Raw genomic sequence first — 19,004 nt, 5'->3', positions numbered from 1 at the left:
CATCCAATTCTTTGTAGCTGTAAAATGCTCCTAAACTGCAAGAGTTCATAATCTCTCAAATAAGATTAATTTTACCAGCTACTGACTTTTTTTTTTTTTTTTTTTTTTTGTCAGCCTCTGTAAGTAGAACTATCGGTTTTCTTGTTATTTTCTTAGTATGCACTGGGAGTTGTGAATGGCAGTTTTTTGAGGAGTTATGGTAATATAAACCAGCATGATCTTGGGCTGCCAATTAGCTGCCTGTTACAGTAGGCATGTAGTAGGGATGTAAACTGAAGCAGTGGAAGTCTCTGCATAGGAATCTGAGAAGAACCACATCTCCCACAGCATATATTACTGAGTATGTGTATATAGATCTATAGATATGTATAGATTATCCTAATTTGTCTTGATTCTATTCCCATATAAATAATTTGCACATATTGGGACTACAATTATTGGGAACATGAGGGAAGACTCATGGATCTGTCATAGGAGAAAAATTGACAATGTGTTTGTCCCTGCCTTTATCTTGTGCTCAGGACTGAGCTAATCTCACAGCCTTCATCTACACTCTGAAAAGGTATCTGTATTTGATTTCTTTGTGCTCTGCATTTACTGTTGCATTAAATAACTCACCTCTTCCATTGAAATATATTCTCTTCCTCTCCATGAGCATTTTTGTTGTGCATACTCAGTGCTAGAAGTTCTCTGAAGTTTCAAGGTAATCTGTCGGTATTTCTGTAGTTTTAAATATTTTTCAATCTAATAAAATCATAATATTTTTTCTAATGTAAAGATTTAAAACTGTAAGCTGTTTGCCAAGAAATATTTTGAAGCTAGGATGCCTCCTGGACTGTGTAATAGACTCTACATGATTGACCTAATTCTGCACTCTTAACAATTTTGAGTCTTTATTGATGCTTTGCTCATGCTATAAAAATTAAGCATTTTTCTCTTCAGTTTAGAGAATAATAATGGCTGCTAATGATCTTACTCTAACTGTTTATTAGAAATAAATGAGAATAGATGGTTAGTGAGATTTCATCTTGCACTAGTCTGGCAGTCTTTGTAAACAGGATAAAAACTTTTCTAGTATTTTCTGTCTCCCTCACTGGAGACTTGCTACTGTCAAATCCTGAAAAGGCAAGTCAGGCTTATGAGCTAGAAAGTGCCATGGAAGGTACTGAAGCAACACAAGAGCCTGTCAAATCAAGTGGCTCCTCCTTTCAATCACATGAGGCTACAGGCCTGGAAAATAAGAGCAGTGTGATTTCTGAGAGTTAATTGGAAACCTTCTTTTTTTTTCTGCTGACTCTTGGCCTTGGGGAGCTGTCAGGCTGGAAGGACAGATGTACTTGTCCAATTCCCAGGTGAGACCAGTATCAACTATAACTGTGTTTTTCCTGGCAGATATTTATCCAGCCTTTTCTTAAAATCCTCTAGTAAGGGTAAATCTGTCATCTTCAAGGATCTTTAGTCCAGTACCACTATTTATGTTCATAAGAAGTTTATTTTACAAGCCAAATCTTTTGATGTAATCTAAGTTCATTAGTTTATTTGACACAGACATGAACACAGCGCTCTTTCCCTTTGGCAGCAGTTTTTGGTGCATGTCATTCTTGTGTCTTCTGAATCTTCTCATCATTAAACCAGCCACTTAGAGTCATTCTCAAAATACAATTAATGTTTTTGAGGTCTCTGACTCCATTAGCTGTTTTAATCCAGATTTTCCTCATTTGGCCCATGGTGTTCTTCAATGTGTGCTCCAAACTAGATTAACCTCAATATGTATATTCACAAGCTGCGCTTTTATTCTTGAGATAAACTTTGCAGTTAAAAAAAAAAAAAAATTCTGCAAAAAACATCAGATTTGAGTGTCTTCCTTCTTCTTATAGATATTCAAATGATACAGCTTCACTGATTTACAACATTTACTTTGGTTTGATTAAGAGAGATTGTTCCCACATAGCGACCCTTTCAACAGACAAATTATAATGAAATGTACTGCTTGGTCCACAGCCACGATATTCTATAATATATTTATTCTTTACTTCCATGAAATTTACTACCCTGGACAGCTTTACTCATCTGTAACTTTTGCTTTGACACAGAATAGAATTTTGTTTTGTTCTTAAAATAAACTTGTGTGGTGTGTTTTCAACAGGGTGACAGTTGCTTCAGCAGCATTTCACTTCTAAGCATTATGTTGTAATCAGTGCGCATTCAGAGACTGATCTGTATTACGCCAGTCAGGACATACATAAAAGTAGTAAAATTATTTAATACCATGCCTGGCATCTTATCATGGTGCTTATTTTTATAAATAAGGCTTCATAAATAGAAGCATTTACACCAAGTATTTGCTTTGTATTTACAAGAAAATGCTACTAGCAAACTGCCTTTTTTGGAAAGGTCCATTATTTTTCCCATTAGGGATTGGGTGCTTATTGACACGTGTGATTACTGAAGTACAGTTAATTGTTTTGTTTTCAGTTGCTGACTGAAATTATCCATCTAGGTGGGAACTGACTGAAATGTCACTTGCCTCTCTCCATGTAGTTGCAGTTGGAAATAATGGCAATCCAATCAAGATATTTTGTTCTTTAAATTGTGTTCTGCTGCCTTTTATGAGAGGGGACTGGCCTTGTGGAAACCCAGGGCTCCGGGAATATTTCTCTGTCTGCTCTGGGGTGCCCTGACCCCCAGGAGAGCACTGACTTTGACCCTCATTCATGGAGAAAGTTTCCTCAACTTCAAGATACACTAGAATCCACAAAAGTGTGAAATAGATTATAGAGAGTAGTGTAAGTGTACCACTTGTTGAGAAATTTAGGTTTTGGGATTTTTAGTATGTTGTGGATGGAAGCAAGATGGAGGGCACAGGGTGTCGTCCTGGGTTTCTTCTTCATGCTTCTTCTTCCTTCTTCTTGGGTTTGGGTGATGTTTTGTAATTGGGTAGAAAAGTCCGCATTGCAGGCTCTTTGGGGTCAGTTATTGGGTTAAAAGGGAAAATAATATAGGTGTCAGTTCTTAATTGAATAATTTGGTCTTAGAAGACCTGGTAACAAGGGATTGTTAGCCATTTTATGCCTTGCTAATGAAAAGATGCCGAACTCACAGTAGTGAGACTGTTTTACTGATAAGAAATAATAAACACCTGAGTCCAAACATGAACTACTGTCTCAAGTGCCTTCAATGCAGACCCAGAGAAACTGATATGGCCTGATGCATAATTAATCTCTAGAGATCTCTTCCTCTTGGTCTGCCTGACTGGCTCCTGGAAACCTAGCCCTGAGTCCCTCTGCTGCCTGACCTAAATTCCAACAGTGCTTGAGTCAAGTATTCCATACTACCTTGGCCCTTGTAATGGCCACAGCAAACCTTTGGAAAATGGTGTTGTGGTTTGACACTGGCCCAATGCCAGACACCCACAAGAGTCACTCACTCACCCTCCCCTGCCACAGCTGGCCAGAGGAGGGAAAAGGAGGAAAAAAAAAATTAATGAATGCTTCATGAGTGAGATAAGGACCAGGAGAAAACACTTCAAGGGCAAAACAAGTTCAACTTAAGTTGCAAAGTGAATTTATTACTAACAGAATCAGAGAAGGATAATGAGAAGTAAAACAAGCCTTAAAACACCTTTTCCCCTAGAAAAGTCCCTGCGTAGAAGGAAAAAGTTTGTGACTTTGTTTTGATTTTCTTCTTAAATATGTCATCACAGGGGCATTACCAACCTCTCTTATTGGTCCAGTTTTGGCCAGCAGCATGTCCATCTTCAGAACCACCAGCCACTGGCTCTGCCAGACATGGTGAGAAGCTTCCAGCAGCTTCTCACAGGAGCTATCTTTGTGGATACCAGAAACCAGGCTTTGCCAAACCATTGCATGGCCAGTGAGATATTTTCTAAGATGAAACTTGAATGTGCATCTAAAAAATCCAATATCATGTTTATTGCAATGTTTTCATCTCTTCATGGTCTCATACTTTACATGTATTGAGTAACCATTCAATTCACCCAAAATCTGGCATAAGGTCACAAGGATCACTATTAAAAAGTAACTGATTTTATTTTATTGTACCAAAAGCATCTGAAGAACTGCATAAGTGCCTCACCTTCCTGAAATTCAGTTATCATAATTCAAGAACACAAAAAAGGCAAAATTAACTACGTGAAAATAGGACTAATTAATAATCCTCACATATAATTAGACCTGCTCAGATCTGGCCTAGCAGAGTTCCCATTGATAGATTTCAAGAAGTGATCTTTGCAAGATTTACTCAATCTATAAATCTGGCTGTTCCTGGTACTAAGATAATGGAATATTTGATGCAGCAGGATAGTACCATAGAATGATGGTGTGAATAACTGTTTCAGATCTAATTCATAAAGAGAAAATGTCGCTTGCCAGTAATGTGCCATTTCAAATAATAGTCTCAGCTCTAGTTCTCTCTTTTACAGAGTTGTTATCCTATGTGGGAATATGCTCCAGAGTCTGCAAAGGGTGAATTTGCATTTTGCTGTGTTCTCCCAGAGCAAGAAAGAAAGTGAGCATGGAAAGATTCCAGAAAAGAAAATAGTCATCTACTGACAGTACAATCTTCCATTTTATTCAGTATCTGCACAGGCACCTCTAGTCTCTCCCTCTGAATAGACTATGTGTGTCACCACTGAGCCAGAAATGACACAAATCGTTTTACTGTGACTCCCTAAAAAGTCTCACAAATCAACTGTGAGAAAACAAAACCTGTTTTCTCTTTTTCGCTGTTCCATTCACATAGGTGTGACTCACACATTATCAGGGGTTTCAGTGCCTTCCCACACATATCCTTTTCAAGGCCTGAAAAAGCAGTGGTTTTTTTTTTTCCCCAAGCTTTCGCATTTTGCAAAGGGAACATGGGCTGATAACTGACAAAAATTTAGCTCATCATAAAGTGGAAGGAGAAAGAATGGTTGTGGGAGAAGCAGACTGGCCAGACATTTCCTGAGATGCCTCAGACATAGGTTTGATTGTGCTCATGTCCATCTTCCCTGAATGCCACTCCTCTGTTGTAGCTTCCCAGTTGCTGACAGCAAAAATGCAACAAAGCTTTAAGAAAATCAGTCTTCCGGTGTAGGGCCAGCTTTTCTCAGTGTTTTTATGTCACAGTTTTGGAGACAGACAAGTGACAAGGCGCTCTGTGTTCATGCATCAACAGCCCACTTTATTGAGATCTGAACTCTTTATATACCTAAGGAGCCCATGAGGTTAGTTGTTGTGGCTGGGCCAGTCACCGCCCAATTAACCAGCCAATAACATCCTGAGTCCCCACCAGCCTGAGCCTGTTCTTACTGGTCAAATCACATAAGTAAGGCAATTATGTAATCAATCACATCTTTCAGTTATAAATTTGTAACTATTTACAGTGTGAGGCCTACAGGCCAGCTGTAGGCCACCACACTTTTACACTTGGAAGGCTTTTGTTATCTTAAAAGTGTTTTAGCAATAAAATAATCTTGCAGGGAAATTAAAAACCCCCTCATACTTTCTGTTTAAAATACAGTCAGACTTTTGGATGAGCTCTGTCAAAATATGTACTAAATTTTGGCTTCTATGGTCAATAGTAAGTTTGCAATATGGCTTGGAAGAAATGCAGGTACCGAAACGGAAAAATGCACTCCTGCATTATTTGGAAAATTCATCACATCTGATGACCACCCTCTTTTATTTCCATGACATGTGAGGTTCAAGTTTTTGCATTACAACCTACTGTCCCAGCTATCTTCTCGGAATGGCAAGAGACCAAAAGTAAGCATTGGAAATATATGCTCCCTGAAAGTCTCCCAGTAATATAGAATTAAAATCAAGGGGGGAAAAAGTTTTGTTCTAGTCATACTATGTCGTTACCATGCTGGTGCCACACTTTATACTTTCAGAAGAAAGCCTAAGAAACACTCATTTGGAACACAGATAAATCTTCACAGATCTTATTCGTGACCCACCGCTCCATGAAAATTTTATATAAAAGGTGCAATGCACTTGATCTTGTATCTGTTTTCCCCCTAGCTGTTTACTATACATTTAATGAGGAGGATCTTTCTGTTACTATTGATGGATGAAAGAATGGATTTGACTATCACTTCCACGCAGCTTAGAATTCATTAAAGATCAAGCCGGAGTACAACTGCTCATAAAGAAAAATATTTATTATGCTAACTCCAGGAAGACATTTAATTATTGTCATATGAGAGCTATCTGCAAATGATAGAGATTCCAAATTGCATCTTGAATGAATTATAACAGCAGGAAGAAACATTAAATAGAAGCACAAAATAAAGGCAACAAGTCATGAACTTAAAGCTAAATGTAATTTTAATTGTTTTGCTGAATTGAATTGAATTGTAAGGTCTGTTGCACAGTCTTCACTTTTATTTCAAATACTCATAAGCCATATTTAAATTAAATCTGCAGGATTCTAATAGCTTTTAAGAATGACTCACTTCTCAAATAAAATGTTCTGATGAAAACTGAAGATAATGGTCTCATGCCATTAATGACATTAAAATGGGAGCATTCACATAAGAAATAGAAAATTAATATCATTTTCAAAGAAAATTAATGCTTGGATAAAAAAATTAATTTCATTTATTTGCCAACTAGTATCCTAAAGGGTAATGTTACATAAGACAATTGCATCTTACAGGAAGCCAAATGATCCCTAAAAAGACCAAAGCTGGCTTTTAAGTCGGGTTCAGAAGAAAATTAGTATCTTGAATTTCAAAGTTGAACACTTTCTTTTTAATTGTCACAGATTTTTCCATGGCTTTATTATTTCATAAATCAATTATTTATGTGACACTAATAGAGTTGTTCCTTATACAGCAAAAAATATTAAACACAACAAAATGTTACAAAGTAGTTTGAGGTATAATACAAATTTTTGCGAAATTTCATTAAAATCTCACATTTTAATTGCAGTATATGTTACCAACAATTTTGCAATTATTATTGACACTAAACACTTGTAAATATTTGCACCAAGATATTGTATGTCATGTGTCACTATAGCCTGTGCCTACTAAACACTGACATCAGAGTGAAGAGTAAGAGTAATAGATATGCAGATTATACACGAAGAACCAACACATCTGCAAAACTGAAATATGGGCTTTTATGAGCTATATTTTTACTTTTTTAAAAATGTTATTTTCTACTTTTCCCTTTATTGTTTAAAGGAGCACATCAATATAGAGCTAAAAAATGCATTTCCCTACCTCAGTTCTTCTAGCAACACTGTCATCTATTAAATATACCCATGACAGACACATCTTTGTACCTATCCTTATGTTTGCATCTGGGGTAAGAGCAAGAGGAAAGTGGGTTATTTCTGCTCTTTTATTTTAAGCAAAATGTCTTTTTTTATGTTTGCTTGGATCCCATCAAGAAACCAAGGAAATAATCCAATCTGATGAAATGCCAAACACCCTCAAATCCCATTATAATTCAAGAACAAAATCCTAGCTATGTAGAAGCAAATGGGAAAAAAAATCACCTGGGCAGGAAATTGCCCACCCTTATTTCTTATTTATACAATACCATGGATTATGCTGAGCCATGATTAGGGGAGTGGATTTTCTCAGCAGGATACAGCAATACAGGCTGCCAGGAGACTCAAAAAATACTCACTCCTGCATGAATTCGGAAAGGTTGCAGTTTTCAACCTTACACTCCATCTCTTGGCTTTATCTCAAGAATGTAATTTCAGTATCACAATTAATTATCTACTCCAAAGAGATACATGTAGCCATAAGGTGTCTTGAGATGAATGAAGAAAGGCCAGCTGAAATCAAATAATTTCATAATAACAGCAAAAATAGAGGTGCAGTAACTCTTCAGCAGTATTTATAAATATTTCTAAATGCATAATAATATTCCTAAATTTATTTTTAGGTTAGTACACCCATAGCAAGTCAAGTTTCTGGTACTGAGTGTGGAGAACTCAAGAGAGGCCATTCATTGCTGTCAATAGCCAACCGGTTGTATCATGGGATACATATCTGGGGGAAACATACATTCTTACAAGACTTCTTAAATAAAAAGGGAACACACAAGGTAAGCAGAAACAAAAGAATTAAACTGATGCCAGCTGGCCATTACTGCATTATGTGGCATGTTCCTACTTCTTCTGTCTCTCCCTGTAAAGAGTTCCTGTTCTCTTCCCTCTCTCATCACCATGGCCTAAATGACTTGGTTGTGCCAACACTAAGAGGGGACAAGGCTTTTTAGCACAGGAAGATCTGTACTGTTATCTTAATGACTACCAATGCCTTGTTAAAAAGCCCTACAAACCAAATAATCTGTATGGTGTATTTGAATATTCATAATATACTTCTCTGTATCCTCAGCTAAAAGCATCTAAAAAGGTTTAGATGGCAGTGTTGCTCTGAAATGTTGGATATTCTTTTGTCAATTTCTAGGCTAACCCTGAGCCAGAGAGTGTATTAAAAATATTTGCTATTCTGACACACTATAGGTCCTGCAATACCAAGGTATCAAAGAAGTCTTGGAGATTACAGATCAGAGACACAAACAACTGCTTTCTATATATGCTTTGAGAAAACAAAGTGCACTAAAAGCAATGTACTGTGTTCATTGTCTAATGCAATGGCCTGAATCTCTGCTTTGTATTAGGATATATTAGAAGGAGGGAGGGAAATATTTCAAGCTCACATTTAGCTACTGACCTCAGCAATCCAAAAAAAGAAAAAAATAAGGTAGGAATTTTTTTTTCCACATACAACTTTATTTTTTTTAAAAATGCAGTTTCTACTGTGGAAAAATCTGGAAAAATATAATGGGAGAACTAAATCTACACTGATAGAGGGCCTAACATAGTCGTTTGCTCTGAACTACCCTCAGGAGGAGCTTCCTTTCTGCAACAATTTAATGAGCCAATGAAAATTGGCTCCTAATTTAGCTGAAGTAGGAGCTGGGAATTAAACACTGAGAACACTGGCCTCTGGTTTCTTTCTCTTTCATATACAGTAGTGGATACATGTGGAAATGGTCCTGACATTTTCAGTGAAGGCTGGGTTCTCATATCACTAAATGTTCTGTGAGATATGGGATTCTGGAGAGTCAGAAATAACAAATCAGCAGACCTCTATGCCAAGTAAAATTCAGCTTTTGAACCATACCTGTTTGTGACACATCTGATCAAGCAGTAGTAGATGAGCCTAAAACATACTCTAGGGACTGCTGACATGCTGAGAAAAATAGTCTGGTTTCACTCCAAGAAATGCCCAGGGCTCAGAACACTCCCACAATTCTTTTTTTCCTTAGATCTTGAAAAGTTCTAAATTAACTTCTGAAGTATTTGTGGGATTCAATGGCTGAAATATTTTCTCACAATTATGATTTTTTTCAGTACTGAGGAAAAAAAGATTATTTTTTTTTCCTGAAGGTTTCATTTCTTTGCCAGATAAAAAGAAATGTTTTCATCCCTCAAACACTAAGATTGATTCTGGAGGAACACTCAGTGGTGTGTTTGGTTTTATTTTGCTTTCAGAGGCACATGGCAAAATTGGTGAAGGGATAGATGATGGAACAGGGTCAGAATACACACATAAAGATTGCATGTGGCACATTTTGAAACTTACTTAATCTGAGTAGACTGAGAATGGACATTCCATGCAAACAACAGTTCAAAGACATTCTCTTTACAGTTCTTTTGTTTGATATCCCTGCAAGAATATTGGCGCCCCCTGTAGCAGGAACCTCAGGAGAAGCGAGCTGGAGCAGCAGGACTTCGCGGCAGGCAGAGGGTGAAAAGCTACAGGGCGGCACAAACTCGGAGCGATGGTGGAGGCACGGTGCGGGTCAGGCAGCGAGCCGAACGCAGGAAAAGACTCTTCAGGATCCTCTCACCGGCGCTGGCTGGTCCTTCGGGCTGTGTGGAGGGTGCGGGCAGCCCATGGCATGAAACGGGAGCTGTCCCGGGTCCGGGCGGAGCAAGCACTGGCTCTGGGCTGCCCGGCAGCAGAGCAGCAAGACAAGCCCAGCCGGCGAGCTCGGTCAGAGTACCGAAACAAAACAAAAAACAGAACAAAACAAAACAAAAAAAAAAAAAAAACAACAACAACAACAACAACAACAACAACAACAACAACAACAACAACAACAACAACAACAACAACAACAACAACAACAACAACAACAACAACAACAACAACAACAACAACAACAACAACAACAACAACAACAACAACAACAACAACAACAACAACAACAACAACAACAACAACAACAACAACAACAACAACAACAACAACAACAACAACAACAACAACAACAACAACAACAACAACAACAACAACAACAACAACAACAACAACAACAACAACAACAACAACAACAACAACAACAACAACAACAACAACAACAACAACAACAACAACAACAACAACAACAACAACAACAACAACAACAACAACAACAACAACAACAACAACAACAACAACAACAACAACAACAACAACAACAACAACAACAACAACAACAACAACAACAACAACAACAACAACAACAACAACAACAACAACAACAACAAAAAGAAACAAAAAAGGAACCAAAAAAAGCCAAAAAAAACCACCCCCCCCCCCCCCAAAATTTTAAAAACCCCCCCAAAAAACCAAAGGAAAAAAAAAAAAAAAAAACCAAACCAAAAAAAAACAACAACAACCAAAAAAAAAAACCAAACACAAAAAGAAGAAGGCAAACCCCACAGAAAAAGCAGGATCCCAGGTCAGAGATAGCAGCCGTGTGTGTCTAGCTGAAGTGAAGAGCGAGAGCCTGCCCCTCGCCCCGCCTCAGCTCCCCCTGGAAACCCAGGCTCAGCTCCGCTTCATCGCCGCAGCCCCGGAGCCGGGGAGGATGGGGGTGAGGCAACGACAGACACTGCCCCCGGGCACAAAACTAAACAGATCAAAGACCCCAGAAATGGGATAGGGTAATAAACCATCCCTAAGACCAATGGGGAAAAAGGCACTGTAAGCTATGTGCAATTCGGCCATTTTCCTCTATCATCTGCTTGCTGTTCACATTTTGTTTCAGGAATGACTGCAGGTGATAAGAATCCTGTGAAAAGTGGTCATGCTTCCTTCCTGTTGTAACTGTGATTTCAAGGGAATTATTGGCCAGTATGATTATTGCCAGTATGACAAGCAGACTATCCTATTTTGTGTTTAGGAATGTACACAGAGAGTCAGACTTACAATTACATCCTTAGCAAACATTTTCATTATTTCTAAAGCTTCTGAAGCAGATTGGTTTTGCAAAGCTTCTCTTTCGTTCCTGCACCTTGTTGCTTGGCCATCATTTGTGAAAATCTGACTTTTAATTTATTTTACTGCAGCCTTTTGCAGAAGGTCATTTATCAGGTAAACACTTGTCTATTGAAAAGCCCAATTAGTCCATGTTTGTCAGAAAGAGGAAATAGTACTACATATGAATACTGAATGAGTTGCAAACTACTTTCCAGGTGAGGGATATGAAAAATTTCAGAAGCTTTACTTATTGCCAGTTAAATTAAAATAGCTAAATGAACCTACACATTCAGGGTTAAAAATAGGCAAATGCTTTGATGCAAAAGGATGCAAAAGCATACAGTTTACAGCTCTTGCAGCTTTAATTCTAAAACAAATACATTTCATAATTTATTACTGCTGCAGTACTTTCTTCATGGACTACTAATACCCTCTACTGGTGCTTCACACACATACTCTGAATTTTTGGGTTTATAAAAGCTGCTCAGGACTCATTTTCTGTTCCTTTCCAGAGAATGGAAAATAATTTAGCCATGATTGAGTTTTTCCATGGTTCACACCCACCAAACACATATCTGCAGGAAAGGAGCTTTTGTCCAGGGTTTTATCTCCAAGATGCATTTGCCAAGTGCTGTTTGCTTTTCTAAATTCACAGCTGCCTTGGGAATTACTGACTACAAAGAACTCATGCACTGAGAACCTTTTTTTAAACCTTTTTGTAAACCCTTGTCAATATATGAAAGGAAAAGCATTCAGATTTTCATGAAAAATGACAGGGAAACAAGCAGCAAGATGGTTAAAAATAAAGTTTTGTTTATAGCTAATGGTCTCATAAGGATTTTTATGACATCTGGTCTTGAACTGCCTTAGCCCAAGAGGCTATCGCTATCAGTTTGTGTGATATTTGCCTTGATGTGTTCACATAGTCTGAAAAATTATGGTGTATATCATGCAATTCTCTTGGTGCTGTATCTAATATTTTGCTTGAGAGATAGTTTCATGAAAAACAAATTTGAGAATGCTTGCTCTCCCAACTTGCAAAGAAATGAAGCACATAAAATCCCTTAATTTTTGGGTCCTCAGTCCCATATCTCCCAGAGGTCTTTGAAGCCACTGATCAATTTTCAATTTGACACAAGCGACAGGGGCTTAAGGCTCAAGTCTCTCCAAAGACTAAGCAGCAGAGAGTGGGCTCCCAAAGGAAGACAGCAGTCTTCCACCAATTCACACATTTAGGTGGAAAATCAGCAGCCAAAGGATGGTTGGCCAGGCAACATCCCAGTGCCACTGAGTGACTGTGCCTTTTAATGGGAAAATGGAAATACTATCAGCCAGAGAGCAAAACAGGACACAAATCACAGAAAAATAGGAAGCCATACTCCTCTTGTTCTATGTCCCATAAAGCAATGTGCTTTAAGATTACTGCCAGTTGCCTGGTAAAGCTACCATTTGACCATCTGGACATGAACCTTCCTTACCTGCATTTGTATATGGATGAAACTGCTTCCTCCACATGATCATCACTTCTTCTCTCCCAGGAAGAGCCATTCTCTCTGATCTGGCAGCTGAGCTGCCCACATGAGTGATTTCCAAGCTTTCTCATGTGGAATGGTCAAAGCTAGGTCAAGTACTTTAAAATAGTTGTTCATTGCTGATTTTGCTATGTTTGTTCCGATTAAGCTCAGTCCAACACTAATAATTACCTGTGTGTTCCAGCTGGACATGTTCTGAAACACCAAAGTCAGTCATCTTGTCTACTCATGAGAGCAGAACGGGAGCTGGTTGCAGGCTGAGGGAAACACTAAACGAGGCCAAACACACCAGAGTCCTGCTGAATGCTGACACTGATATGGGAAATAAGCCACTGCAGATCTGTGCAGCACCAGCTAGGGAGAGGATTAGAGGCAGGAGCAGCCACTGGAATGTTTTACTGTGGGCAATGTTTCACCCAGAACTGTGGGGTACTGAGCTCTAGGGTCCAGGCTGGGGACACCCAAACACTATTAAATATTCGGAGACCTTTTTGAACCAAACATCTACAATAACCAAGCTGAATAGCAATCTCCATAATCCACTGCAGTGCAGAGACACATCCAGTGGTGGAATCCTCACTGACATTACTACGAATTATTAGGTCCACAGTCTGAAAAACACATAAAGTTATACAACACCATACAGCAGCATATTAGAACTTTAGACAAAGTTTATTCCAAATATCAGCCCACAAATTTGGCCAATAACAGAAAAAAGACAGAAAGTAATCCAAATAAGACAATGGAAACAATTAGTAACAATCAGATCTGCTTCCATCCAGGTACCATTTACAGTAGAATAGTTGGGAGGCAAGGGGAGGAGCTGGAACTAGACAAAGACTTATTGAGCTATACAGCTGTATTTTCTGTGAAGATATTATTATGTGACTCTTTAAATAGGCCACTCCATTAGAAACAGATGTCTCTTTTAGGAAGTAAGAATATTTTCCAGTAATAAGAAAGAGATAAAATACTCAAATAATGGAAGTGAGTATTACAAATTACACGGATAGGATATGTATAAATACATCTGTATCTTTAAGATTTTTTTTTCTGCATACTGCAGGTGACCTTGCAGAGGAGGTATATATCTATAGTGCTCAAAATGTCCTTTTAGGAACACATTTCTTTACATAATTCTTTTTCTATGTGGAAGCCTAATTACTCAGTGGTTATTAGACAAGGAAAATAGAGTTCCATTTAAATTTACAACTGGAATCCAAGCCAAATTCCAGGGGAGGAAGCAAAACATGTTACAGATGAAGGCTTGCAATCTAAATGCACAGTTAGGTAATACAAATGTCCCAGAAGAGGAGAGAAAAGCACAATGTTATGATTAAAGTCACCCAAACATGAATTAAGCAATCTGAACCTGTCTTCATACAAGACAGATTTGTCAAGTTGTGGAGAGACATGACATAACTACATGAGAAAATTTATTCTTCAGCTAACATACACCTGTTTAGGTGTGACAACAACTAATACAAGGCAATATTTTTCACAAAAGCTAGGCATTCAGAATGATATATCATACAAATGAAGTTTCTAGCAATATAACTACCACTAATATTAGCATAATCTGATAATTCTGGCCATCAAAGCCAAGCAGGGTGGTTATGTACCAATTGGTAAAAAACACCTTTATGGATAATCCTTTCAAAAACTCTAACCTATTTTTAAGCCAGAACTCTTTTAGAAAAGTGATCAACTTTTTCAAAGTTATTAAAGTGGTCAGTGTTGCAGATGAATGCTTAATGGGAATTTTTGATGGATAAACAGGTTGGTGCTTAGTTCCTATAGATTTCAACAAATCTGCTTTTATGTGCTTTGATTTCCTGAGTTTCAGTGGTGTTGATCAGATTCCAGGCTCCATAAACATGCTAGTAGTTTCTGAAAACAGGACAGTACTTTTTAAACTTTTGTTTTGTTTCTTGGGATAGGCTGTCTGCTCTGTCATCTGTCATATAGCTCACCCTCACTGAGGCTATATTAGTGTAGCACTGTATATAATTTTTTTATCTACTCTGCCTTATCCTTTTGTGTAGCTATGATATTTTATGAAAAATCCTCTGCTAGGATTTTTCCCCTCCTGAGAAGCTGAGGGCCTCAGGAAAGAAATGTAAACAATAACTGTGTGCTGCTGTGGAATACAACAGGTGACAGGTGCATCTGTGATTGGTGCATGTTGGTTGTTTCTAATTAAGAGCGAATCACAGATGCAGCTGCATCGGACTCTGAGAGTCACAAGATTTTGTTATTCTATTCTATTCCTGTTCTTTGTAGCATTCTGATCATTCTTTTCTCTCTATTCTTTTAGTATATTCTTTTAGTATATTCTTTTAGTATATTCTTTTAGTATATTCTTTTAGTATATTCTTTTAGTATATTCTTTTAGTATATTCTTTTAGTATATTCTTTTAGTATATTCTTGTAGTGTGCTTTTGTACTTTGTAATACTTTGTAATAGTTTTGATTTTGTATCCTCTTATTTTCCCCAGATGATGTACCCCTTTTGTACCCCCTTCCTCTACCTGTGTAACCATTCTCCTGTGTTGAGATCATCCCCCAAATCCCCGCCCTGGCTCTCTGTCAGTCACTCAGCATCCCATCCCTTCTATCCAGATCTTTCGGTCAAAGCCGTCGAGTGATTAGCCCGAAGCCAGGGGTCAGCCCCCCAAGGATGATGTTATACCCAAATGTCCATCCCTTAAGGCTGCATCCCTGGAGGGTCTTTATTGGTCAGCAAATGTATCTACCCTCGGTTTCCTCCCCCCCTTTAAATGTAACCTTGAAATTCCTTTGTTTCACTCTGAGCACAGTGCTCACTGAGGTGTGGGGCCCTCTGAGGAGCTCGGAATAGACCTTGGACTGGCCCCTTGCTGAGAGTCGGCCTTTTACCCTCTGCTGATGCCTCCGGTGTCTCTTCTGATGCAAAGGTGACTAGCCCAGCTTCCCTCAGTACCCTCGGGGCACCAGAGAGTGTCCCCCCGCTGTCGGTCACTTCGGGGCTGCCCCCCCCCACTGTTTGCCGACCCGGGGCTGGCCGGAGTTCACTGGGAGACACCCAGAGAGACAGAGACAGTATAGTTTTAATGTAGTATTTTAATATAAGATAATAAACCAGCCTTCTGAAATGGAGTCAAGCCTCGTGTCTCCACACATGGGGAGTCCTCAACAATTTTGTTAATAATGTCTTCCTTTTCTTCCTACCTGCACCAGTTGCTCCTGGTTGCAGAAAAATATGCTCTGGAAGGGATTATTCTAATTTTGACTGTTAGTTTATTTCTGCTTTTAGCACTGTAAAATTCTGTCAGTTTTCTATTGAATCAGAGTGAAATTCTCTGTAAGATAATCTGGATGTAACATATAATTCTTTAACCTGAAAGACCAAAGTGTCAAGGACTAACATGACACTCTTATTTTCATAGGAGAACAAGCCATGTCATTCCAGTTTCTCTGTTTAGTCCCCCACATTCATGGATGAAAGAATTTCAGAAAGGATATCACAACTGGGATGAAAAATAATTCAAGGCTTTTGATATCTGTGCTATTCAAGGGCACAGGTATCAAGAGGGAAGGAAACAAAGATGAGGAGAAGGTGTGGACTCTCTTTCGAAATACCAGGTTGGAACTGCCTCCTTTTGCACAAGAATAAATTTCTCTGCAAATTCTTACTGTATGCTTTGACCACTGAACTTGCATTTCTGGCTGCCTTGCAGGAAACGTCAGAGAATAGTGAGAGTCTCAGATAAGCAAGGAGAATTACAGGATCAGCCCAAGCCCCTGTCCAAAGCAGTTCATCTCAAGGACCATGTTGTTCTTGAAACTTTGAGGGATGGAGCCTGCAAAACTTCACTGGGCAATCTGCTTCATTGCTTGGCTGTCTTCATGGAGACATTTTCCTTCTGTCTGTTAGAATTCTCCTCTCTGTATTCCCATTGTCTTCTTCCTGTCCTTCCACACACATCTGCAAAAACCTGGCCGTGTCCCCCTGATGACTTCTCTGATGACTCATCATCTGTCTCTTTTCCAGGCTGGTTCCTGTAGCAGGCACAGGGCCTGCAAGACCTCCTTGGAAGTCAGAAGCCTGAGCTAGGAAATGCCAAGTCATGATGACTCGGGCCTTAGAAGCCCCTCTCTTCCGCCTTTCAGCCCCTGCTTATCTCCCTGTAAGCCTATAGGTCACTTTTCCCTGACCCTTACTACTGGACAGTTTTCAAAACCTCTGTAGGGTATAAAAACCCCTAATTCTGCCTGGTTCGGGAGAAGAAGCTGTCACTGAGAACCTTCGTGGGACACCGTAATAAAGAATCCTGCAGAATCATCAAACAGCCTTCTCCTCTCTCTCCCTGCGTCTGCTGCTACGGCCACAAGCAAGCCAAAAGAGCTGATAATCACACAGAGCTGATAATCACTAAGAGCTGAAATCACTTGAGCTTGCTTGGCTGGCCGCAGCTAAGAACAGCTTGGGAGATCGGACCAAGTCTGAGCCTCCTCTGAGACTATCCTGGCCTTGGCAGTCCACCGGGCACAGCCCAGCTGGAACCTACCGGGATAGGTTCCTATTTAGCTTACTGTGCATCAGTATGGCCAAGTCCTTTTCCACAGAGCTGATCCTCAGCCAGTCAGTGGCATTCCAGAGGGTTATCCCATCTGGTATAGTACTTTGTGTTTGCTCTTGTTGAAATTCCTACTGGCTCATTCCTGCAGTGTGCAAAGCTCATTTTAAATGGTCACTTTGCTTTTTGAGAATTTAGATAGCATCCTAGAAGTTGCTGTGATCCACAAAATTGACAAGAGCAATGGCATTGGTAAAGCCATTTAACAGGACGGGCCCCAGGACATATCTCTCAGGATCTCCACTCACAGCCAGTCTCAAAGTACAGTATGACCCCATAAGTGCTGCCTTAAGGCCAACAGTCAATCAGTTTCCCACCTCTCAAGGTGTTTGCTCATCTAACCTGGCACATCCCAAACTGGCTAAAAGATGCTGTGGGCAGCAGAATACTCAGGCAGACTATATCTGCTACTCAGCCCTCCTCCACAGAGCTCATCGCTGTTAAATTAGTTGTAATAATCTAACATTGGGAAGTACAAATCACCTTCTTCCATATATATTTGCCTTGAAGAATTTTGCCTAACAGCATGGGTAAGTGGAGAAAAACGCAGCCAAAAAAAATAGTTTAACTAGATTACAATATTTGTTTCCCTAAAGTCACTCAATAATAAAAATTTAATTTTTTAAAAAAATATAAAATGCAGACTTTCGATCCAGAAAAAAAAAAAAAAAAGAATAGGTTTTTAATTACCACATGTTCTGCACTTATTAAGCAGAAAATTCTGGCAGAATCATACGTCATAAGAAAATTTTTGGCACGTACCATTCTTTGCCATTGACAAAATTAATTTTGACTATTTTCAATAAAGGCACATACTGTCACACATGAAGTAAAGCCAAAGTTGGGGGGTGTTTTCCAACTTTTTACAAGAGCACCTGTAACCTAGACTGGCATGTAACAAACCATGGACATATATCAGCATCCAAACCAGCTGGAGCAAAGCAGACTGGGTGTCAAGGAGCAGGAAGTGCTGATGATGGAATACATTGCTTGAAAAGTATGTGGTACCATTTCTTGACATAAATACCATTAGTCTTTAACATTTTCTTTAGCAATGTTCACATATTTTTACTAATAATTCACAGAAATAGGCTCTTCTGTGAAGCAGAGAAGAATTTTTAATATTTTATTGCACAGAAAATGCAGTGTTTTAAATGTGTGTCAGTAAGGCAGTCAGGAATGTTTAAACAGGTAAGTTTTCAACACGAGGAGGGTGCTGTTGACACTCAAATCTTTGGCTGAGGTCCAGTTATGCATCAAGACACAGACTGATGTATTTGCCAAAAAATTCTGAGATGAGCATTTTTCCCCACATTCCAGGATGAAATCATGCCTCTGTGCAAGGGAGCTTGTGCTATGTTACAAAGTTCATAACCTTGAAGAATAGGTAAAGGTCTGCACAAATACATTTCTGTAAGACATTTATTATCAGAATTCACCTTCAAGTTTCCAGTATTTAGGAATGGCAGTCAAAAAGTCTGTGGGCAGCATTGCATGGAGTAGTATTAGTAGCCTAACAAGCACTGCAAGAGCAAGAAGCCTAGGAATTAAAGAGATTAAGCACTGATT

The sequence above is a fragment of the Onychostruthus taczanowskii genome, unplaced genomic scaffold, assembly GCF_017590055.1.
Source record: "Onychostruthus taczanowskii isolate IOZ18803 unplaced genomic scaffold, ASM1759005v1 scaffold47, whole genome shotgun sequence".
NCBI lineage: Eukaryota > Metazoa > Chordata > Aves > Passeriformes > Passeridae > Onychostruthus > Onychostruthus taczanowskii.
Note: the sequence above shows the minus strand (reverse complement) of the source record.